The sequence below is a fragment of the Triticum urartu genome, chromosome 7 (genome assembly GCF_003073215.2).
Source record: "Triticum urartu cultivar G1812 chromosome 7, Tu2.1, whole genome shotgun sequence".
NCBI lineage: Eukaryota > Viridiplantae > Streptophyta > Magnoliopsida > Poales > Poaceae > Triticum > Triticum urartu.
In genome coordinates, this window is record NC_053028.1 from 681,853,797 (window position 1) to 681,879,564 (window position 25,768).

A 25,768-nucleotide genomic window follows, 5' to 3' on the forward strand; every position below is an offset into this window, starting at 1 on the left:
ACACTTGGATTTCCATGTTGAGGCCAGTTCATTCATCTCTTGTCAAATCTTGCATATGCATCGCATATCGCATCCCGCATAGCATATCATGTTTGCATCATGTGGTTTGAGCTTTGCACGTGGTTGATTGTGTCCTTATTGCTTGTTTGTCTTGTTTGGGTAGAGCCGGGAGACGAGTTCGCTAACGAGGAGCCCGTTGAGTTTGCTTTCGAGGATCCAGTCAACTCTGACAACTTTGCAGGCATGATGATCATACCCTCGAAATCACTACTATCTTTGCTTTGCTAGATGCTCGCTCTTTTGCTATGCCTATGCTACGATGCCTACCACTTGCTTATCATGCCTCCCAAATTGCCATGTCAAACCTCTAACCCACCATGTCCTAGCAAACCGTTGATTGGCTATGTTACCGCTTTGCTCAGCCCCTCTTATAGCGTTGCTAGTTGCAGGTGAAGATTGGAGACCGTTCCTTGTTGGAACATTATTTACTTGTTGGGATATCATTATATTATTTGTTTATCTTAATGCATCTATATACTTGGTAAAGGGTGGAAGGCTCGGCCTCTCGCCTAGTGTTTTGTTCCACTCTTGCCGCCCTAGTTTCCGTCATATCGGTGTTATGTTTCTGGATTTTTGCGTTCCTTACGCGGTTGGGTGATAATGGGAACCCCTTGATAGTTCGCCTTGATTAAAGCTTTTCCAGCAATGCCCAACCTTGGTTTTACCATTTGCCACCTAGCCTTTTTCCCTTGGGTTTCGCGGACTCAAGGGTCATCTTTATTTTAAACCCCCCGGGCCAGTGCTTCTCTAAGTGTTGGTCCAACCTAGAGCACCGTGCGGGGCCGTCCCTTGGCAACTTGGGTTACGTTGGCTTCCGTACGCTTAGCTTATCTGGTGTGCCCTGAGAACGAGATATGTGCAGCTCCTATCGGCATTTGTCGGCACAGCGGGTGGTGTTGCTGGATTGGTTTTAACTTGTCGAAGTGTCTTGTAGAACCGGGATACCGAGTCTGATCGAAATGTCTTGGGAGAAGGTCTATTCCTTTGTTGACGGTGAGAGCTTGTCATGGGCTAAGTTGGGACTCCCCTGCAGGGATTTGAACTTTCGAAAGCCGTGCCCGCGGTTATGGGTAGATGGGAATTTGTTAATGTCCGGTTGTACATAACTTGATCCTTAACTTAATTAAAATGAATCAACTGTGTGAGTTACCGTGATGGTCTCTTCTCGGCGGAGTCCGGGAAGCGAACACGGTGTTGGAGTAATGCTTGCCGCAGGTTGTTCTTTAGTTACTCGTTCGCGCTTTGCTATCTCTCCTCGCTCTCTTTTGCGAATAGGTTAGCCACCATATATGCTAGTCGCTTGCTGCAGCTCCACATATTTACCTTGCCTTACCTATAAGCTTAAATAGTCTTGATCGTGAGGGTGCGAGATTGCTGAGTCCCTGTGGCTCACCGATTACTTCCAAACCAGATGCAGGGCCTGATGATTCCGTTCCAGATGATGCGCATGAGCTCAAGTGGGAGTTCGATGAAGCTTCCCGCCGTTACTATGTGTCTTTCCCTGATGATCAGTAGTGGTGCCCAGTTGGGGCGATCGGGACCGTGTCGCATGTTGGGTTGATCTTTTATTTTGGCGCCGTAGTCGGGCCATGAGTGTTTGGTTGATGTAATGCTATTTATGTACTTTGATTGACGTGGCGAGTGTAAGCCAACTATGTATCTCCCCTTTTATTATCTATATTACATGGGATGTTGTGATGATTGCCTAACTTGCGACATTGCTTTCAATGCGGTTATGCCTCTAAGTCGTGCTTCGACACGTAGGAGATATAGCCGCATCGAGGGCGTGACAAGTTGGTATCAGAGCCTTCCCCGAACTTAGGAGCCCCCATTGCTTGTTCGTTTTTAGCAGCCGTTGTTGAGTCTGGAAAAATGTTTTGAGTCATTTAGGAATTATATATTGGAGAGTTTTGGAATTCTTTTTACTCCCCAGTCTCCTCATCGCTCTGGTAAGGCATCCTGACGTAGAGTTTTGACTCTTCTCTTCTCAAATTTCACTAAAAATTTTTAGGATCATGCGGGTATCTTGGAATCATTTCGATGGTTTTGTGACGAGAACATTGTTCTTGGTGCCTCCTGTCTTTAGGGGTTGTGGCAGTGTCCCGGGGAGTTGAGCTCCGAGGTGTTGTCGTCACAATTTTATCGTTGCTGTTCTGGAATACCTGAGTTTAGTACGCCGACATTGAAAATCTCTTTTATGCAGTTCGTTGGTGAGATAACCTCGACGCCACCCAGTACTGGGGCGGGAGTTCGGGAGTATTGCCATAACTTGTATAACGGATGCTTTTCGAAGGTTGAGGTAGATGGTTTCTGAAGTTTTTCTCGGTTATGTGTTGAAGGATGGATACAGCTGGATGTAGGATTTGCTAGATTTGGGTGAGATATTATGCTTCCCCTGTATCCCCAACACCTGATTGCATAACCGGAAAGGTTCGGGAGTTTCATAGGTGGGAATTCTTGTAGCTCTAGTTCTTCTTCCACGGATATTTGGTTTGAGATTGGGATTTCTTACCGAGTATTCGTTCTTGATCCGTACCTTGTTGATTTATTCCTCTACCTAAATTCTAAGTGGCTTCTCAATTTATGGATATGTGACCATTTCCAGTGGAATGCATTAGTTCTTATGTTCGGATGTGAAGACTATAGATTGCAATTTCAACCCGTTTGATTCAGCTTCATTTTATCTGGCATTGTGCTAACGGTTGTCACCCTCTTCAGGATGGCTCCCGCTAAGAGTAGCAACCAGAATCAGAATCAGGATCCGCCACCACCTCCTCCTCCTCCGGAGGCATGGCAAGCTGTGATGGCTGCAACCAATGCAAACACACAGTTGATCATGCAAATTCTTCAAGAGCGCAATCAAGCGAACCAAGGCAACCAAGGCAACAATCAGAATCACTTTGCTACACTCAACCAGTTCCTTGCTAATGGGACAAAGACTTTCAGCAATTGTGTTGAGGCAATTGATGCCGACGATTGGCTCGTGAATCTGTGCAAGCATTTCGAGTGCAGTAACGTCAGGCCTGAGGACTTTTTCAAGTTCGCTTCCTTCCAACTCAAAGACCAAGCTGCAGAATGGTTCCAGCAGTACAAGGATTCCAGAGGAGGCCGTGTGATTACCTAGGATGAATTCCGTCAAGACTTCAAAGCTCATCATATTCCTCAGAGCGTGGTTGAGAGCAAGCGTGAGGAATTCCGCAACCTGAAGCAAGGCTCTTTGTCTGTCTATGACTACAACAAGTTGTTTCAGAAGCTCGCCCGCTTTGCTAAGCAGGACGTCCCTGACGAGAAGAGCATGATATACCAGTTCAGGGGTGGTCTCAGAGAAGAAATTCAGCTAGCTCTTGTTCTCTTTGAGCCCTTGAGGTACGATGAGTTCTACAACATGGCATTGAAGTAAGAGGCCGCTCAACTGAGGTGTGATGCTTCCAAGAAGCGAGTCAGAGACGCTACTCCTTCTTACTCCACTCAAGTGGCCAAGCAGCAGAAGTATTGGCCTCCTCCTCCTCCGTTCCGTCAGCCGTATCAGAAGAGCAAAGGTGGCAGTGGATCTTCCCACCCACCAACCCTGGCTTTCAGAACAAGACTTCGTCTCAAGCTCCAAGATCGAGTGCTCCATATCACCGTCCGCTTTCAGAGGTCACGTGCAACAAGTGCCAACAGAAGGGTCACTATGCCAACAAGTGCTTCAATCAGAGGCGCCTCCCTCCTCCTCCTCCTGTGAGATCGGCAAGTACAGCTGTGGTCAAGAATAACCCCAATTCCGCCAAGGTCAACTTGCTAAATGCAGCTCAGGCAGAGGACTCGTCAGATGTCATCATGGGTAACTTTCCAGATAACTCTTTTCCCGCAAAAGTTCTTTTTGACACTGGTGCATCGCATTGTTTCATGTCAAGATCATTTGTTTCCAAGCATGACTTCGTTTCACAAATGTTGAGTAAACCTATGGGAGTGGTTTCTCCGACTAAGTCTATGAGGGCTACTTCAGTAGTCCCGGATGTTTCTATCATGATGGGTGATTTCAAGTTTCTGGCTTCTCCAATGGTTCTTGCTAACTCGGATATTGATCTTATTCTCGGAATGGATTGGCTTTCTAAGCACAAGGCTCGGCTTGATTGTGCAGCCAGGCAGATTCAATTGACTCATTCGTCTGAGGATGTAATTGTCTTTGCCGCTAATGACGATACCATCCGTCTGTTTTCTCTCAATGAGAAGGGTGAACTGGATGCTATCTCGCAAATTCCAGTCATGTGCGAATATCAAGACGTCTTTCCAGAAGAGCTTCCAGGAATGCCTCCGCATCGGCCAGTTGAATTCTTCATCGATCTTGAGCCTGGCACGGAACCAGTGTGCAAGCGTCCTTATAAGCTCGGACCTGAAGAGTTGAAGGAGCTGAAGAAGCAACTCGATATTCAAGAGCGAATGGGCCTCATCCGACCTAGTTCTTCTCCGTGGGGTTGTGGTGTTCTTTTTGTGAAGAAGAAGGATGGAACGGACCGACTTTGTGTTGATTACCGTCCATTGAACAAGAAGACCATCAAGAATAAATACCCACTTCCCAACATCAACGAGCTGTTCGAACAACTCAAAGGTGCCCAAGTATTCTCCAAGCTTGATCTCCGTATGGATCCGTGAGCAAGATATTCCCAAGACGGCTTTCAGGACAAGCTTTGGTTCATATGAATACACTGTCATGTCTTTTGGCCTCGTCAACGCTCCTCCGACTTTCTCTTGCATGATGAACTTCATCTTCAACGCCTACACCAATGACTTTGTTTTGGTCTATCTCGACGACATTCTGGTCTTTTCGAAGAACAAGGAAGATCATGCCAAGCACTTGCGTTTGGTACTCGATAAGCTGAGGGAACATCAGTTCTACGCCAAGTTCTCCAAGTGCGAATTTTGGCTCGATGAGGTTCTTTATCTTGGTCATATCATCTCTGCCAAGGGCATTGCGGTGAATCCTGAGAAGGTGTCTGCAATTGTGAATTGGGAACCACCTCAGAACGTGAAGCAACTCCATAGCTTCCTCGGTCTCGCAAGCTACTGTCGAAGATTCGTTGAAAACTTTTCTAAGATCGCGAAGCCTCTCTCAAATCTTCTCCAAAAGCACGTCAAGTACGTTTGGTCTCCGGAGTGTGACATTGCTTTCAACACTTTGAAAGAGAAATTGGTCACTGCTCCAGTTCTGACTCCTCCTAATGAATCCAAACCGTTCGAGGTCTTCTGCGATGCCTCTCTTCAAGGTCTTGGTGCAGTGTTGATGCAAGAGAAGAAAGTTGTGGCTTATACCTCTCGCCAGTTGAAGCCCAACGAGAAGAACTACCCCACTCATGACCTCGAGTTGGCAGCAGTTGTGCATGCTCTTTTGACTTGGAGACATCTCTTATTGGGAAGAAAAGTGGACATTTTCACTGACCACAAGAGTCTCAAGTACATCTTCACTCAGCCTAATCTCAACCTCAAGCAGACTCGATGGGTTGAAATGATTCAAGAGCATAATCCGAGTATCGAGTATACTCCAGGCAAGGCCAATGTGATTGCTGACACATTGAGCAGGAAGGCTTATTGCAACAGTCTGATTCTCAAGCCTTATCAGCCCGAGCTTTGTGAAGCTTTCCGCAAACTTAATCTGCAAGTTGTTCCTCAAGGTTTCCTCGCCAACCTTCAAGTCTCTCCTACCTTGGAAGACCAGATTCGCCAAACTCAGCTTCTTGATGCTATGGTGAAAAAGGTGAAGATTGGGATTGCCAAGAGTCAACCCAAGTACAAGTGCTACTGCCTTTATGACAAGGACACTCTCTTCTTTGAGGATGGTATTGTTGTGCCCAAAGGTGACCTTCGTAAAGTGATCATGAACGAGGCTCACAATTCTCTCCTCTCCATCCACCCTGGGAGCACGAAGATGTATCAGGACCTCAAGCAGGCTTATTGGTGGACTCGAATGAAGCGCGAGATTGCTCAGTTCGTGAATTAATGTGATGTCTGCAGAAGAGTGAAGGCAGAACACCAAAGGCCAGCTGGTCTCCTCCAACCTCTTGCCATTCCAGAATGGAAGTTTGACCACATTGAGATGGACTTCGTGACTGGGTTTCCAAAGTCCAAACGTGGCAATGACGCCATATTCGTTGTCATCGACAAACTCACTAAAGTGGCTCACTTTCTGCCTATCAAAGAGTCAATCACTGCAGCTCAATTGGCGGAGCTCTATACCTCTCGAATTGTCTCTCTGCATGGTATTCCACAAGTGATCTCTTCAGAGCGTGGCAACATCTTTACCTCCAAGTTTTGTGATTGTTTTCAGAAGGCCATGGGCACCAACATCCGCTTCAGCACAGCTTTCCATCCTCAAACTAGCGGTCAAGTCGAGCGTGTCAACCAGATTCTTGAAGATATGCTCAGGGCTTGTGTGATCTCCTTCGGCATGAAGTGGGAGGATTGTCTTCCATATGCTGAATTCTCCTACAACAACAGTTTTCAAGCAAGTTCGGGCAAGGCCCCATTCGAAATTCTGTATGGCAGGAAGTGCCGTACCCCTCTCAACTGGTCTGAAACCGGTGAACGTCAGCTTTTGGGTAATGACTTAATCACAGAGGCAGAGGAGATGTGCAAAGTCATTCGAGATAACCTCAAAGCAGCCCAATCCCTCCAGAAGAGCTACTATGATAGTAAGCACCGTGATTTATCTTTCGAGATCGGAGATCATGTTTACCTCCGCGTCTCTCCAATGAAAGGTACTCGTCGCTTTGGTATCAAAGGGAAGCTTGCCCCTAGATACGTGGGACCTTTCAAGATCGTCAGCAAGAGAGGCGATCTCGCCTATCAACTCGAGCTTCCTTCAAACTTTGCAAATGTGCATGACGTGTTCCATGTCTCTCAGCTCCGAAAGTGCTTCAAGACTCCTGACCGCACCGTCAACTTCGAGGACATTGAGCTCCAAGAAGATCAGATCTCTCTTATCGTGAGCATCCCGTTGCTATTATTGAAGAGACTGAATGCAAGACTCGCAACAAGTCAATCAAATTCCTCAAAGTCAAGTGGTCACACCATTCCGACCGTGAAGCTACCTGGGAACGCGAGGATCACCTCCGTTCTGAGTACCCGGCGTTCTTTCAGTCCTAGATCTCGGGACGAGATCCTTTCATAGTGGTGGAGTGTTGTAACACCCCGGATATGATTTACCTATTATGTAATCCAACTCTTGCCGTTTCCGGCGTTAAGTTATTTTATTTTCTCGGGTTCGGGTCTTTGTCTCCGTGTGTTGTTGTTGTCATGCATCTCTTATCATGTCATCATGTGCATTGCATTTGCATACGTGTTCATCTCATGCATTCGAGCATTTTCCCCGTTGTCCGTTTTGCATTCCGGCGCTTCGTTCTCCTCCGGTGGTCATTTCTATCTTTCTTTCGTGTGTGGGGGTTAAACATTTCTAGATTAGACCGAGACTTGCCAAGCGGCCTTAGTTTACTACCGGTAGACCGCCTGTCAAGTTTCGTACCATTTGGACTTCGTTTGATGCTCCAACGGTTAACCGAGGGACCGAGAAGGCCTCGTGTGTGTTGCAGCCCAACACCCCTCCATTTTGGTCCAAAACCCATCAAAACCCTCTCCATCATCTAGAGCGTTCGATCACAATCGCGCGGCCGAAAACCGCACCTCATTTGGACACTCCTAGCTCCCTCTATGCCTATATATACACCAGCACCCTCCCGAAATTCGCGGTTCCCCTCGTCCCTAACCCTAGATCCAGCTCCTCCGCGCGGCCGAACACGTCCGCCGGCCGCCGGACACGTCCGCCGCCACCCGCAGCCAATCGGGGCGCGCCACGTGGCAGCGGGCGCCCCACATCGCCGCCGATCCCGCGCGGGCCCGCCGAGCCCGTATCCGGCCCACTCACCACCCGCCGCCGCCGGTGCCTTTCCTCCTCCGCGCCGGCGCCTCAGATCTGCTCCGGCCGCCGCGCGCCAAGACCGGATCGCCGCGCCGCCGCCCTGCGCTCGCCGGTCGCCGCCCCGTGCCGAGCTCGCCCCGCCGCCGCTCTTCGCCGCCCTGCCGGATCCGGCGCGATCCGGCCGGAGAGGCGCCCCTGTGCCCGGATCCAGTCGGCCCCGCCCTCATCGTCCTTTCTCCGACCTCGCCGGAGCAAGATCCTTCTCGCCGGAGTCCTCGGTTCGCGCGCCGACGACGGACCCTAGATCCGGAGGGTATAATTTTTTCCTTAGTCTGCAGTTCAAATTCCCTTGTTCATCGTGCCGTAACTTTGCATCCGTAGATCCATTTTGGGCATATAGCATATCAAAATGTTCGTCTCAGAGAGCACATCATTTCATATCATTGCATCATTTTCATTTGAGTTCATCTTGATGCCCGAAATGCTGTTGGAAGAGTGCTATTTGAGATAATTGTCAGATCTGCTGCTCCAATTAGGTATTTGTTATTTTTGCCATGATTATTCTGTGCATGATATGCCCCTGAGCTCTACATGTGTTTTGTTATATGTTTTTCCATCTATCCATAAGTGCACCCCATATATTTTTGTGATGTGTGTGGTGACTAGCACAAGCTTGCGAAGTGGAGCATTCGTTAATGCTGATTTCAGGGACTTAGCAATTCCACTAAGTCCTTGACTTGTTTATCTCTATATGTCATATGTTCATGTTGTTTCCTAGTGATCCGTGCCTCTTTTGAGGATAATCAGTAAGGATGTTTTGTTAATCTTGTAGTGCTCTATCCATCCATGTCTTTGTTTGCAATTATGGAGCACCCTAGCTTGAGTCAATCGAGCCCTACTTTTGTCATTTCGTGAATCTGGGCAGATTGTCTACTTGTTAGCGATTTTGCCGAAGATGTTGTAGTTGATCCGTGCATGCTATGCTATTGTTCTTGCCATGTCTAGCTTGTATAATGTATATTCTTGATGGGTGTATGCTTAGATTGTCATGACTTGCTCTGTAGTGAGTGCATCGAGCTCGTAAACATGCCTACTTGATATCTGATTTTGCACGTTCCAGTTTTCACCAAGTCTGAGAACTGATTATGTTTTGCCATGTTCACATGCTTGCAAATGTATCTTCTGATCCCTTTTGGCTCAAGGTCACTAAGGGACTTTTGTTAAGCTCTTTGAGTAGCCCCATACCATGCTTTACTTTGCCATGTTCAGGTCCTATAGCATATAGTTTTCATGCTCCGAAGTGTGCTACCTGATCTGAAATTCCAGACAAGTGTTAATTTCACTAAGTCTGAAATCTGTTTACCAAATGCATTTTTGCCATGCTTGTTTGAACCTGTTAATGGATGAATTGGCCGTAGCTCAGTGTTCCTCTTTTGTTAAGCATCATGATTGGATCCCTGCCATGTATTTTGTTGCCATGTTTGAGTACTGTACCATGTTCATCTTGTTGCATTTAGATGGCTACTTGCTGTATATCGTAGACCGGTGCCATATTTGAATCGCTTGCCATTTCCAAACCGTAACTCCGATTCCGGCGTTCTTTATATCGTTTTCAAGCGGAATCATCTCACCTTTACAGTGGCACACTTGGATTTCCATGTTGAGGCCAGTTCATTCATCTCTTGTCAAATCTTGCATATGCATCGCATATCGCATCCCGCATAGCATATCATGTTTGCATCATGTGGTTTGAGCTTTGCACGTGGTTGATTGTGTCCTTATTGCTTGTTTGTCTTGTTTGGGTAGAGCCGGGAGACGAGTTCGCTAACGAGGAGCCCGTTGAGTTTGCTTTCGAGGATCCAGTCAACTCTGACAACTTTGCAGGCATGATGATCATACCCTCGAAATCACTACTATCTTTGCTTTGCTAGATGCTCGCTCTTTTGCTATGCCTATGCTACGATGCCTACCACTTGCTTATCATGCCTCCCAAATTGCCATGTCAAACCTCTAACCCACCATGTCCTAGCAAACCGTTGATTGGCTATGTTACCGCTTTGCTCAGCCCCTCTTATAGCGTTGCTAGTTGCAGGTGAAGATTGGAGACCGTTCCTTGTTGGAACATTATTTACTTGTTGGGATATCATTATATTATTTGTTTATCTTAATGCATCTATATACTTGGTAAAGGGTGGAAGGCTCGGCCTCTCGCCTAGTGTTTTGTTCCACTCTTGCCGCCCTAGTTTCCGTCATATCGGTGTTATGTTTCTGGATTTTTGCGTTCCTTACGCGGTTGGGTGATAATGGGAACCCCTTGATAGTTCGCCTTGATTAAAGCTTTTCCAGCAATGCCCAACCTTGGTTTTACCATTTGCCACCTAGCCTTTTTCCCTTGGGTTTCGCGGACTCAAGGGTCATCTTTATTTTAAACCCCCCGGGCCAGTGCTTCTCTAAGTGTTGGTCCAACCTAGAGCACCGTGCGGGGCCGTCCCTTGGCAACTTGGGTTACGTTGGCTTCCGTACGCTTAGCTTATCTGGTGTGCCCTGAGAACGAGATATGTGCAGCTCCTATCGGCATTTGTCGGCACAGCGGGTGGTGTTGCTGGATTGGTTTTAACTTGTCGAAGTGTCTTGTAGAACCGGGATACCGAGTCTGATCGAAATGTCTTGGGAGAAGGTCTATTCCTTTGTTGACGGTGAGAGCTTGTCATGGGCTAAGTTGGGACTCCCCTGCAGGGATTTGAACTTTCGAAAGCCGTGCCCGCGGTTATGGGTAGATGGGAATTTGTTAATGTCCGGTTGTACATAACTTGATCCTTAACTTAATTAAAATGAATCAACTGTGTGAGTTACCGTGATGGTCTCTTCTCGGCGGAGTCCGGGAAGCGAACACGGTGTTGGAGTAATGCTTGCCGCAGGTTGTTCTTTAGTTACTCGTTCGCGCTTTGCTATCTCTCCTCGCTCTCTTTTGCGAATAGGTTAGCCACCATATATGCTAGTCGCTTGCTGCAGCTCCACATATTTACCTTGCCTTACCTATAAGCTTAAATAGTCTTGATCGTGAGGGTGCGAGATTGCTGAGTCCCTGTGGCTCACCGATTACTTCCAAACCAGATGCAGGGCCTGATGATTCCGTTCCAGATGATGCGCATGAGCTCAAGTGGGAGTTCGATGAAGCTTCCCGCCGTTACTATGTGTCTTTCCCTGATGATCAGTAGTGGTGCCCAGTTGGGGCGATCGGGACCGTGTCGCATGTTGGGTTGATCTTTTATTTTGGCGCCGTAGTCGGGCCATGAGTGTTTGGTTGATGTAATGCTATTTATGTACTTTGATTGATGTGGCGAGTGTAAGCCAACTATGTATCTCCCCTTTTATTATCTATATTACATGGGATGTTGTGATGATTGTCTAACTTGCGACATTGCTTTCAATGCGGTTATGCCTCTAAGTCGTGCTTCGACATGTAGGAGATATAGCCGCATCGAGGGCGTTACAGTACTCCTTTGGACGCTACCGTAGATGTCAACTTTTGGGCCCTGGGAGCGCTCCAAGTAGTGCGCCCAACCATCGCCATGTGTCACGGTTTGGATACGACCTTAATTTTCTTTTCTGCATGCGCTTTTGTTTTATTTTTCTGGCCTTTTGTTTTTTCTTAGTCTTTTGCAAGTTTTAACACAATTTTTCCTTGTTTCTTGAGAAGTAGTGCTTTTTCAAGAGAAGCACAACATGTGCTTATGCAAAAAGCACGATTGTGCTTCTCAAAAAGGGAAAAAACATAGTTGAGCTTCCCCAAAAAAGGAAAAAGCATAGCCCGCGCTTCCATGAGATACACAATTGTGCTTTTTGAAAAAATAAAAGCACAGTTGTGCTTCTCCAAGAAAAGAAAAAGCACAGTCCGTGCTTCCACAAGAAGCACAATTATGCTTTCCGAAAAGAGAAAAGTACAACCTGTGATTCCTAAAAAGAAAAAAAATACAGCATTTGCTTCCGCGAGAAGCACAACTATGGTTCCTAAGAAAGAAAAACATAGTTGTACTTCCACGAAAAAAAGGAAAAGCACAACCTGTGCTTCCAAATTTATTTTATGAAAAAACACTGACTGTTTGTTTTACGAGTTTTGGACCTTTTTTCGGTTTTCGTTCTCTTGGTTTTTATTTTTCTAATTTCCTTTTTTGATTTCCATTGTTTCGTGACAAAAAAAGATTGTCGAATCCTATTAACATGAGACCTAGTTTCAAAGATCTCGATGTGAGAAGTCCAACGATGAAAGCGATTCGTGATATGAACACACAGTTCAAGAGATAAAATGTTCTAGAAAAATGAAACTAAGAAAAAATGGAAACTATCAAGTTGAGATCAGAGGCGTACATACAGTGGCCACTTGTCCGCATCAGAGAAAGTGTGAGCGACCTTAGCAAAAAGTGCCCCTTAATTAGTGATTTCATGAAGCAAATTTACGAAGGCCCATAGACATGTAATTTTTGTGCCTACTTTATGGCTTCAATATAAGATGCAAAGCCATGGAAAAAAGAATAGTGTCTTATCCTACTTTATGACTTTGATATCCAAGAACAATGCTCCATCCATTTAGACACACATAAGGTGCAACTTTCCAATAATTATCTGACTACTACTCCCTCTACAATTAAATATAAGAATTTTTCGCAGTTCAAAATTTGAATCGCAAAACCCTCTTGTTTTTAGTTAGAAAGGTTTTACTATGCATGATAATATGTTGGTAGAATATGGATGCGGCGTGCTTGCATTCTCCGTGTCATCCAATGGCCTCCTCCCCCTTTTCCTGTCGGTGTTCTTTTACTTTATAAATAAATCTCATATATTTGTACTTTCTCTTTTCTCAATTCGGGCATGGGACAACCTCAAACGATGTAGGGCACAGGTGTAGAAGCTGCCTCAAGTTTGTCCACGCATGCCTCCTCCGGCTCTATCGCTTGATAAAACCATATATTAAACCAGAGTGGTGCAAGGATAGACTTTCGCAATGCTTTTCTTTCCCTTCTTGCAAGGTGACTAGGTAAAGTTTTCCTCCATTCAATCTCCACTGACTAGCCCGTGAATTCGCCTCCCCTTCGCCTGCCGCTTCGGTGGCCAATAGAGAGGAGGGGAATCCAAGTGCCTCAGCTCTGGCTAGTAGTTAGGTTGGGTTTTAGTCGCTTCTTCTTTGAGCCAATCTTCCGGGCTCCGATCCTCCTCAAGTTCATGCATCGGGATGGATTACACGAAGCTCCAACGTACATTCATGCCAGCTCTTCAGGGTGGCGAGGTTAGGATTTCTCATCGTGCATACCCAACGACGAGATTTGGTGTCAGGTTCTTTAGATCTATTCAAGGATTCAACAACAACAACCGTGGCTTTGTGGCGCTGGTCCTTAGTGGCACGTGCACGAAGACTCCCGGCTGTCATCGGCAAGGTTAGGCCGGCTCCGGTTGGGAGCGAAGGCAAGGACATCGATGTAATTTTTGTTATGTTTGGTAGCGGCAGTGGTCGTTCGATGGTCCACGCATATCAATGTTTGTTATTGGAAGTACAAATCACGTCGCAATTTTTTTGTCTTTTTTGCTTCTAAATAGCGTTTCACGACACAATTTTTTGTCTTTTTTGCATAGGCCACAAAAAAGTTATTTTTTCGTGAAACTTTATGCACGCACATAGAACATGAAGACGTACCCGTGCAACCTTTTTCAGATTTTTTTTAGCATTTCGAAATGTGTTTTTTAAAGTGGGTTCATATGTATCCGGGTTCATCCATGCACTTTCCACATGTCACGTCGTTGGTTGAACAACAGCTCTCCTAGTCACACATAAATTGGGAGTTAATTTCGCGTGTGTAATGGGCAATTCCATTCACACTATGAGAATGATTTTACGCAGAAGAAAAAAGATTCCACTTCTCATGAAAGAAAAATGGGATTACAAAACTTTTAGAGTTCACACACTATCCATTTAATTTTTCCTTTTCAAAGGTATAAAATTTCGGCAAGTTGGAATTGGAATGGGAATCTGTCATGGAACAGGTGTCTGAATCAAGTTTTATTTTTTCTGGTTCAGGCTGGAAAACCCAGTTTTCTAATAAAAATTAAATTCAAAAAATTGTAGCGTCAAAATATATTTAATTTACCCCGTTTCTACTGGTGGTCAGAAGGCCTCTTTTTGAGCAGAAGGGCGCCTGTTCGATTCCTGCGTGCTGCAGCGCGACCACTTTTTTTTTTTTTTTCAATTTTTTGAATTTTTAGGATGGTATTCAATTTTTTCAGGGTTCACCAAAATTTCCGGAAACTGGCCCGGCCAGCCTGTTTCCGAATTGGTCTCAATTCAGCTTGTATGGAATCCTCTTGGTCAGTTTTTTGGTAAGCTGTAATTGGAATCCGTCATGGAATAGTTGGGCCGAACAATTTCACCACGTAATTGCAAAATTCTTTTCGTCAATTGTACTCGATTGTTCCCACCACTCGCTGTGCGCTACTGTCGCCTCCCGAATCGCCCCGTCGCCGTTCCCCTTCCCCGCGGTTCCCATCACCGCCGCCGCCACGCTTAGTTTCTGCCCACCTAGAGGCCAGCGATGGCCGCGTCCGAGAGCTCACTAACGAGGACCGCCTCGACCTGCGCCCCCGAAACTACGCACGGGACGCACGTCTTCAAGATCGACGGGTACAACCTGTACAGGGGCTTCGGCGTTGGGAAGGCCACCGAGTCTGCTACCTTCTCCGTCAGCGGCTACGACTGGTGCGTCCGCTTCTACCCTGACAGTAGAAGGAAGAGAGCAACAAATGGGTGTTTGTCTACCTCGAGCTCAAGACCGAGAACACTGAGGTGAGGGCGCTCTACAGTATGTGGCTGCTCGACCAGGCCACAGTGGCTCCGCGGCCGCAGACTTATGCCCGGCCAAACCCTAGCCAAATAGACCCATCGGTTTTTGACACCCGTTACAATGCAGCCGCGACCCCGAGCTGGGGCTTTACCAAATTTTGGAGGAAGAGTGAACTTGGAGAGTATATTATTGACGACATTCTATGCATCCAGTGCAATCTTACAGTGATCAACTTCAAGGAGGCGCAGGTGGAGGAGGCCAAGATGGAAGTTGTGGTCCGAGTGCCGTCGTCATCAGAGCTATTGGATAATCTCAGTAACTTGCTGGGCGCTACAGAGGGAGCTGATGTATCTTTCATTGTCAAGCATGAGGTTTTCTCAGCTCATAAGATCATTCTCGCAATGCGTTCAGCGGTCTTCTGGGTGGAGTTTTACGGTCCAATGAGGGACGAACAAAGGTGCAGTGTAACTGTTGAAGACATGCAGCCCGCTGCTTTCAGAGGACTGCTTCATTTCATCTACAAGGATTCGTTGCCTCCGATGGGTGACCTGAATAATGATGAGTATGAAGAAATGCTTAGGCATTTGCTTGTCACTGCAGATAGGTATGCCATGGAAAGGATGAAATTGATGTGCGAGGTTCTAAGTGCCGAGACTGTGGTCTGTGGGTACCACGCTAGCTCTAGCCCACCAGCGCCATTGCAGCCAGCTCAAAGATGCTTGCATTGAGTTTATTATGAACTCTTCGAATAGAATGGTTGATGTGGTGGTGGCAAGTAAAGGCTATGAGAAACTGAAAAGGGAATGCCCTACTGTCATTGCGGATATATGGGAGAAAACAGCTAAGAGAGGCAGACTTTAATATGCTGACCGTGGATTAACTTGAGCGTAGTTACTTAAATTGAAACCTTAGCAACCTGAGATTAGTTTGTCTATTTCTTAAGTTCTTAGATATTATTTGGAGAAGGATAAGTTTCGTAAAATGTTTACGATATGTACTTCTATGTTATATGAACCTATGCTATATCAGTAACATTCTCTAATATGTTTTGCTCCGTTGGGTAGTAGTACATTTACTGTTTCTGTTTCCTTTTATGTGCACATTTCATTTCCCAAAGCACTGAGTAACTATCTTCCATGACCACATCTATGGGGGCGCCTTCGAGGGGGACTGCGGGCACCCAACCCTCGTCTGTCGGGGATCGCCGGCGGGTGGGTGGTCGGTTTTGGGCTCTAGCGGATTCCGACGAGGACGACGAGGACGGGGACTCGCCGGAGGCTTCACCGGCATCTCCAACCCCGTCCAATCTCATTTGTGAATTCTTCAATGCCGGCTATGACGAAGATGATGTGGCGACGACGGTCGACAAAGTCTTGCCACCCGAGGATCCGGCTAGGATTGGACTACACGCTGGAGAGAGGAAGGAGATGGTTCGTCGGGTCGTGCATCGCAGAACGGCGGCGACGGCGATCCGGCCATGGAAGGGCCCCTTGCCTAAGGTAAATCTCCCTAACTTAACTTTGTTCGATTTGATTCTCCCGGAGTCATGGATTGAGGTTAAGAGGAGGAGGAAGAAGCCATGCCGAAAAGGGCCGAGATCGGCGCCGGTGTTGGCCGCGGCGGCGAAGCCGGCGAGCAAGCCGATCCAGATCGCGGCGGCTCGCCGTGATCGTTTGAAATCGATCTTGGGCCGTAGTGGGCTGGGTTTGGACGTTTTTTCGCTTGAGGTCGTTGGGCCTGGGACTATTGGGTATGAAGCCCAAGTGAGTCCGGGTCCTATCGATAGCGAAACTGATGTCGCATGCATCCCAGCGCCATCTACGTCGTGTTCGTCTACCCCGAGTCCTAGGGTTTTTTTCGCATCGGGCGCCTCGGATGCGTTCTCCGGATCCTGGGCGCGCTAGACGGATTGCTCCCCTGGTGGCCATGGCGGGCCGCGGGGCTGGTCTGCAGCCGGGAAAGAACACCGCCGTGCATACGGGGCAGGCCGTGTCGAGGGCGCGCCGCCGCCGGGCGGTGGCAATGGCCGTGGTTCACCGCCGGCGGGTGTTGGTTCTGGCCGTGGTGCGCTGCCGCCACCGGTCTCTGGGTCCGGTCGAGGTATGCCGCCGCCGGCGGCTGCAGCTGGCCGGGGTACTGCGGTCGGCCCTGGGATGGCGAGTGTGGCTGCAGGACGTGGTGGCGGTGCCCTTCCAAGGGTTCAGCCGCCGTCGCTGGGCTCGGTGGGGTTTCCTGCCGCGGGTCGAGGCAGGACGACCGGTGGTCCTTGCCCGCCGATGCTGGCTCTGGCTGGGGTGACCGCAGCGGGCTGGGGTGGTGCGATTGCACCCAGGTCACCGGCGCCGGGGAATCAGGGTGTGACACCTGGTCAGCCTTGGCCGCCCCCCGCCGCACTACGTCACGAGGCCAACTCAGAATCGGTCTAGGCCGATGCAGACACAGGCGCCGCCACCGCAAAACACGGGTGCTGGAGGTGTTTCGGGAACGCTCCGGGGTCAATGGGGAGATGATGGGTACAATGCCTATGGAGATGGCCAGCACCGAGGTTCTTCGTCGACTGGCGGTGGCCGAGGATATGCATGGCAGGGTGACGGGACGGCGGAGAGACCTTTTCTCGGTCCTCCGGGTGGTTTTGTTGAGGGGGCGTTTGGCCCGGGCTATCGGCAGCGGGGAGGCTACCGCGGTCATCATGGTGGTCGAGGTGGTCGAGGTGGCCGGTTTCGTCAACGGCAGCCTCCTCCGCCTGTGGTCGTCAGGGCGACTACCGCCACTGGGCTGCCGAGGAGCCGGTGCTGTCCGGTCAGGCTATGGATGTGGTGTCAGCGCTCGCTAATGCTGAGATACCCGGGAGTGAGACCACGGTGTCGGCGTCAGTGGAGGCGATAGACAGGGCTGACTCGGACAGGGCGTCCAAGTGGGCGCGCAAGAAGGAGAAAATGTTGTGCTATCGGTGTGGAGAGAAGGGTCATTTTATTGCTGAGTGCGTGGCTGACCTATGTGACACCTGTGGCAAGCCGGCACATGATTCAGGGGTTTGTCCGATTTTGCGTCATCAGGCGCCGTCTCTTATGATGTATGGAGTGTATTATGCTAAGCTCATGTTCTTTGAGTCTCCTGATGCGATGGAGATCCCTGATGAGACCCAAAGTATGACTACTAGGGTTGTCAAAGTTACCAGAGGAGAGGTCTCTGAGACTCAGATTGTGCAGAGGCTGAAGGAGTTAGTTCCTGGTGATTTCCAGTGGGAGCTTGTTAGTCTCGAGGCAAATATGTTTAGGGTTGAGTTCCCTTCAGTTGAGGATTTGCAGAGACTTTTGAGTTTTGGGATGTGCAAAGTGCCGGGTACTGATGGTGTCCTCGAGTTTCATGAGTGAAAGAAGGTTGAACCTCAGGGTAAGCCGCTTACTCAGGTTTGGCTGTGTTTTTCTGGGGCTCCCTCAAAGCCGATGCAGGATGCCAGGGTTGTGGCTAGCTTGGGCATTATTGTGGGGAAGACTGAGAGAGTGGATATGGCTTATACCAGAGCTCATGGGATTGCCCGACTGCTGGTCAATGTTCTGGATATTGAGTTCGTGCCTGATGTGGTCAAGTGGACATATCGAGGCCAGATTTATAACCTCGTGATTGAGTTTGAGGATGAGAGTCTGTTCGCCGAGCCGGCTAACGGGACTGATGTTGATATGCACGAGGAGATGACAACTCGGGAGCTAAGGAGGCACCGGTTGATGACATTGGACGAGAGTTGTCCAATGGACCGGGATCCGCTTCTCAGACGTCCGGGGATGGGACAGTGCCACCCTCCTCGGTGCCTACGACTTCTCTGAGATTTGGATCTTCGAGCCGGCTTCTGCGCCTCCAAGACTTTGGAGTGAGCGGGTGGAGTCTGACGAGGTTTTTGAGCACACGTTACCGGCTTTGGATTTTGAGGATGCTGTGAGTCCCGTCCTTGGGGATTTGGCTCCCTCTCATGTACTACTTGTTGATTCTCCTTAGATCGAGGGTCCGGCGATGGAGGTCTTTCCCTCGGGAGGGGGTCCGAGGCTGGTGGTCTCGGTTCCCTCTTCTTCTGTCGTGATACCGGAGCTGCAGGTGGCGGTTCCGCTTTATGAAGGGGGCTCGGGGAAGGTGGCCTCGGCGCCCTCTTCTCCTCTCGTGGTGGACGAGGTTTCGGTGGTGGAGGTTTTATCTTCGAGAGGGGGTCCGGGGCAGGTGGCCTGGGCACCCTCTTCCCTTCTCGCGAGGCCGAAGCTGCAGGCGACGGTTCCACATTCTGGAGGGGGCTCGGGGCAGGTGGCCTCGGGGCCCTCTTCTCCTGGGGCGCCTAGGGTGGCCGGCCCTCCTGTGGTGCCGGTGAGCCCTTCTTGCAGGAGGGCCGGGGTGGGTGGGGAGCTCGGGCAGGTGGCCCTTGCTCCCTCCTCCCCCGGCATGGTGCTATCTCTTTGCCGTGGGGCGCGACCGACGTCGGCGGTGCCGTTGAGCGCCCCACCGGTTTCTGGTGGTCCAGCTGGTTCGTCGATGGAGGCTGACCAGCTGCATGTTCGGGGTGAGGCAGGAGGCCCCACCCCGAGCAGGGTCACTTGGGAGGAGGTGATTGCGTTTGGTGGGATTCCAGATCCGGTGTCCGAGGGGCGACGGTTGAGCTGCCGTCTCCAGGATCATCCGGAGGTTGACGACATACAGCAGCGGTGCACCATGAGGGCGGCCAAGCTTCGTGACGTTGAGATCACTACTGGTATATCGGTTAATACCTCAAATTCCATCTTGCATTTTTCTAATGATGAGATTATTAATAATGCAAACCAATTAGGAATTTCACTAGGTAGTAATGATAGTGAAATTTCAAATTCCGTTAATGATATCCTAGATTTAGAGGCAGAGCGGGCTTTAGAGATGATTCGTAACTTAGCAGCGGTTAAACCCATGAATGATTCCGATATTGATGCTTTGGGGGTTAGGGTGCTTGATAATTTTTGTGTGGATCTTGCTCCTCCCCTACCTGAGCCTGAGGAGGAGGATGAGAGTTTTGAGAATGTTGTAGTTAGACCTTCTGAGCCTGGTTGTGAGGACCGGCTAGAGAGTAAGAACATTCCTAAACGCAAATGGAAGCGGAAGATCTACCCGACTTCCGCAGTGCGTAGGAGTGCTAGGATCCGCACGGCTAAAAAATTCCATGACGAGATATGAAAGGAATCTTTTGGAATAGCAGAAGTCTGAAAGACTTGGCTAAAAGAAGGTTTCTTGCAGAGGCGTCTATCAAGCATAGGTTGGACTTTATCGCATTGTCGGAAACTGGTAGAGATAATTTTTCGCCACAATTTCTCAATACTTTATCGGGCGGTATTGATTTTAACTGGCATTGTCTGCCACCGCGAGGAAGATCGGGTGGGATCTTACTCGGAGTTAGATGCGATTCGCTCGAAGTCCGAAGTGTGGTCATGGGAGATTTTGCTGTTAAGTTTAGGGTGTGGTCGAAGGCTGATGGGTTTAATTGGGCTCTGGTGGCGGTATATGGTGCCGCACAGCCCGAACTCAAACCTGATTTCTTGGCTGATCTGGTTAGGATTTGCGGTTCTGAGCAGCTTCCAATCCTGGCGGGGGGTGATTTTAACATCATTAGAAGGCGTGATGAGAAGAACAATGATAACTTTGACGGCAGATGGTCGTTCATGTTTAATACTATCATTGAAAGCTTGGATCTGAGAGAGATAGAGCTTTCGGGAAGAAAGTTCACCTGGGCTAACGCGATGCCAAATCCGACATTTGAAAAGTTGGATCTAGTACTGGCTAGTGTCGAATGGGAACACAAATTTCCCTTTGTAACAGTTCAAGCACTTTCTCGTGGTATTTCTGACCACACGCCTTTATTTCTTGACTCTGGTGAGGCCACCCACTTGGGAAACAAAAACTCATTTTCGTTCGAGCTTGCTTGGTTTGAAAGAGAAGGCTTCTTTGATCTCGTAGCCAGAGAGTGGGCTAAGGATGCATGAGGTAGGACTGCGCTTGAGCGTTGGCAGAATAAGATTAGGCACTTGAGAAGTTTCCTACGTGGGTGGGCTAAGCATCTTAGCGGGATTTATAAGGTCGAAAAGGAACGACTCCTTACCCTTATTCAGTCCCTAGATGTAAAAGCAGAAACCACAGTTCTGCCAGCCTCAGAGCTTCAAGCCAAGCTTGACGCGGAGATGAGGCTGAAAGAGCTTCTACGTGAAGAAGAATTAAAGTGGGCGCTGCGGGCCAAGGTCCGACGAGTAGTCCAGGGGGACGCGAACAGTCAATTCTTCCACATGATTGCTAATGGCAAACACAGAAAGAAGAGGATCTTTCAGCTTGAACAAGATGATGGAATGATTCTAGGTTAGGAGAACCTAAAATTATACATTACTGAGTATCACAAGCAGTTGTTTGGGCCTCCAGAGGATAACTGTGTTTCTCTAGATGAGTCCAGAATTGAAGATGTTCCTCAACTTACTGCTGTTGAGAATGATATTTTAGCTGCTCCTTTTTCTTAGAAAGAGGTGTTTGAGGCCATATCGCAGATGAAAAATAATAAGGCTCCCGGTCCGGATGGTTCCCGACTGAGTTTTATAAGAAGAGCTGGCATATTATTAAAGGGGATCTGCTGCCGTTGTTCCATGATTTATTCTCTGGACAGCTTCAGCTTTTTCAACTGAATTTTGGAACGATAACCCAACTTCCTAAGAAAACAGAGGCTGTGAGAATTGAGCAATTTAGGCCCATCTGTCTTCTTAATGTTAGTTTCAATTTTTTTACCAAGGTCGGGACTAATAGGCTCACACAGATTGCACATGCTGTGGTGCAGCCTACCCAAACTGCTTTCATGCCGGACAGGAACATTCTCGAAGGGGTTGTGGTCTACTACCTCTTGAGCACTGCGTTGGTTTTCCCTTGAAGAGGAAAGGGTGATGCAGCAAAGTAGCGTAAGTATTTCCCTCAGTTTTTGAGAACCAAGGTATCAATCCAGTAGGAGGCCACGCACGAGTCCCTCGTACCTACACAAACAAATAAAATCCTCGCAACCAACGCAATAAAGGGGTTGTCAATCCCTTCACAGTCACTTATGAAAGTGAGATATGATAGATATGATAAGATAATATTTTTGGTAATTTTATGATAAAGATGCAAAGTAAATAAAGCAAAATAAAAACGGCAAAAGAAATAGCTTGTTGATGGGAGATCAATATGATGGAAAATAGACCCGGGGGCCATAGGTTTCACTAGTGGCTTCTCTCGAGAGCATACGTATTACGGTGGGTAAACAAATTACTGTTGAGCAATTGACAGAATTGAGCATAGTTATGAGAATATCTAGGTATGATCATGTATATAGGCATCACGTCCGAGACAAGTAGACCGACTCCTGCCTGCATCTACTACTATTACTCCACACATCGACCGCTATCCAGCATGCATATAGAGTATTAAGTTCAAAGGAACAGAGTAACGCTTTAAGCAATATGACATGATGCAGAGGGATAAACTCATGCAATATGATATAAACCCCATCTTGTTATCCTCGATGGCAACAATACAATACGTGCCTTGCTGCCTCTACTGTCACTGGGAAAGGACACCGCAAGATTGAACCCAAAGCTAAGAACTTCTCCCATTGCAAGAAAGATCAATCTAGTAGGCCAAACCAAACTGATAATTCGAAGAGACTTGCAAAGATAACCAATCATACATAAAAGAATTCAGAGAAGATTCAAATATTGTTCATAGATAAACTTGATCATAAACCCACAATTCATCGGTCTCAACAAACACACCACAAAAGAAGATTGCATCGAATAGATCTCCACAAGAGAGGGGGAGAACATTGTATTGAGATCCAAAAAGAGAGAAGAAGCCATCTAGCTAATAACTATGGACCCGAAGGTCTGAAGTAAACTACTCACACATCATCGGAGAGGCTATGGTGTTGATGTAGAAGCCCTCCGTGATCGATGCCCCCTCCGGCGGAGCTTCAAAAAAGGCCCCAAGATGGGATCTCATGGGTACAAAAGGTTGCGGTGGTGGAATTAGGGTTTTGGCTCCGTATCTGGTAGTTTGGGGGTACGTAGGTATATATAGGAGGAAGAAGTACATCGGTGGAGCAATGTGGGCCCCACGAGGGTGGAGGGCGCGCCCCCTACCTCGTGCCTTCCTGGTTGCTTTGTTGACGTAGGGTCCAAGTCCTCTGGATCACCTTCGTTCCGAAAATCACGCTCCCGAAGGTTTCATTCCGTTTGGACTCCGTTTGATATTCTTTTTCTGCGAAACTCTGAAATAGGCAAAAAAACAACAATTCTGGGCTGGGCCTCCGGTTAATAGGTTAGTCCCAAAAATAATATAAAAGTGTATAATAAAGCCCAATAATGTCCAAAACAGAATATAATATAGCATGGAACAATCAAAAATTATAGATACGTTGGAGACGTATCATGGTCCTTCATGAAACGCTCCATGAGATTCACACGAAAAAACTAGATGGAGTTGTTTTCAAGGTGGATTTCGAGAAAGCGTACGATAAAGTCAAATGGCCTTTCCTTCAATAGGCCATACGCATGAAGGGTTTTGATGAAGCCTAGCGACGCCAGGTAGAATCTTTCACGCAAAAAGGGAGTGTTGGAATTAAAGTGAATGATGACATAGGTCATTATTTCCAGACATACAAGGGCCTGAGACAAGGTGATCCAATGTCTCCTATTCTGTTCAACATTGTGGTTGACATGTTGGCAATTCTGATAGGTAGGGCAAAGGAGGCCGTTCAGGTGGGTGGCTTGGTGCCTCATCTAGTTGATGGTGGTGTGTCCATCCTGCAGTACGCTGATGATACAATCATCTTTATGGAGCACGACTTGGCAAAAGCGAGAAATATGAAGCTGGTTTTCTGCTTATTTGAACAATTGACCGGATTGAAGATTAACTTTCATAAAAGCGAGTTGTTCTGTTTTGGTAGAGCCAATGAGGAACAAGAGGCTTATAGGCAATTGTTCGGATGCGAATTGCGGGTATTACCTTTCACGTACTTAGGTATACCCATTCACCATCGTAAGCTGACAAATAGAGAATGGAAGTGCATCGAGGATCGGTTTGAGAAGAAACTGAGTTGCTGGAAGGGCAAACTCATGTCATATGGAGGCCGATTGATTCTTATTAATTCGGTGCTCACGAGCATGCCTATGTTTCTCTTATCTTTCTTCGAAGTCCCAGTTGGTGTTAGGAAAAGGCTGGACTTCTATCGATCCCGATTCTTCTGGCAGAGTGATGAACTAAAGAGAAAATACTGACTCGCCAAATGGGATATCATCTGTCGACCAAAGGACTAGGGGGGCCTTGGTATTGAGAATCTTGAAGTCAAGAACAGATGTCTTCTCAGTAAGTGGCTGTATAAGTTATCAGTTGAGACTGAGGCCACGTGGGCGCAGATTCTCCGTAGTAAGTATCTACAGCCCAAGACTTTGTCCCAGGCGATAGTGAGACCAACTGACTCGCCATTTTGGAAGGGGCTTATGAGAGTCAAAGCTGCCTTCTTTAATAGAACAAAGTTTATAGTCGGTAATGACAACACCACTCGCTTCTGGGAGGATACTTGGCTTGGTGAAACACAGTTGGCGCTTCAGTATCCGTCCCTGTATCGTATTGTTCAACGACGTGATGCTCTTGTTGCAATGATTATGCAGTCCATTCCCCTTAATATTCAGTTTAGGAGGGCGCTTGTTGGCGACTGGTGGGAAGCATGGCTTCATTTGGTGAGTAGACTGATGGAGGTTCAGCTATCTCATTAGCCCGATCAGTTGTGTTGGATGCTTACTAGGTCTGGGGAGTTCATAGTTAAGTCGGTGTATATCGATGTCATTAACTCTAGTGCTATTCCTAGTTCCAAAGATGTTTGGAAAGTCAAAGTTCCTTTGAAAATTAAAGTGTTTATGTGGTTTGTACATAAACAAGTCATTTTAACAAAGGATAATTTGGTTAAGCGCAACTGGATAGGATGTACTAGGTGTAGTTTTTGTGATCGGAACGAAACTATCAATCACCTCTTCTTTGACTGCCCGTTGGCGAGAGTTTTGTGGCACACGGTGCATATTGCCTTTAACATTACTCCTCCGAATTCGGTTAGTATGTTATTTGGAACGTGATTTGTTGGGATAGAGTCCGAAACAGCTAGACACATTCGCGTAGGAGTATGTGCTTTGTTGTGGGCAATTTGGAACTGCAGAAATGATTTGGCTTTTAACAGAACAACAAATATTCATTTTTTGCAGGTTTTATTCCGGGCTACTGCGCTGATCCGTATGTGGTCGTTACTCACTCCGACGAAGGCCAGGGAGCGTTTGGTTACTGGATCTGTCCGCTAGGAGATGGTAGCGCGGGATATCTTCAACCGGTTTGGATGGCGGTCATGTAATAGGATAGGCGATTAGTTTACCTATCTTTGTTATGCCAGCCGGTTGTGGCCTTTGGACCTATTGTTTTTGGCGTTGTGGCTCTTTGTGAGCTTGCCGTTATTTTGTTTTCAGACTATAAGAGCATCTCCAGCCGCGCTGTGACGCCCCGAGACCGACGCGCCAAGTGTCTTCCAGTTATTCGTTGTTGTTGCCTTGTCATTCGTTTGCATGTTGCATATTTCCATGTCACCATTCACATTGCATCATCATGTTCTCAAAACTTGCATCTGTCCGGGTTTCCCCGTTCTCTCCGCTGTCCGTTCTGAGTCCAACCACACTCGCACGTGCCTGCGGCATGTCCGAAATATTATTTTATAAGTGGTCGGAAAATTTTCTCGGAATGGGTTGAAAGTTGGTGTGCGGTCTTATTTTAGTGTAGGTAGGCCGCCTGCCAAGTTTCATCGCATCCGAAGTCCGTTTGACGCCCCAACGGATAACTATAGAGGCAATATAGCCGGTCTAACGTTGGACGTTTTCGGTCTCCGGAAACAGATGCCGGGCCCTCTCTCTCTCTTCTCCCCTCGCAGTCTCGCCAC

The 25,768-nt window shown here is 47.8% G+C and overlaps 1 pseudogene; it reads left to right on the forward strand.

Annotated features, from left to right (window-relative positions):
* Positions 1–14,532: 14,532 nt before the first annotated feature.
* Positions 14,533–15,642, forward strand: LOC125519772 (annotated as a pseudogene).
* Positions 15,643–25,768: the final 10,126 nt, after the last annotated feature.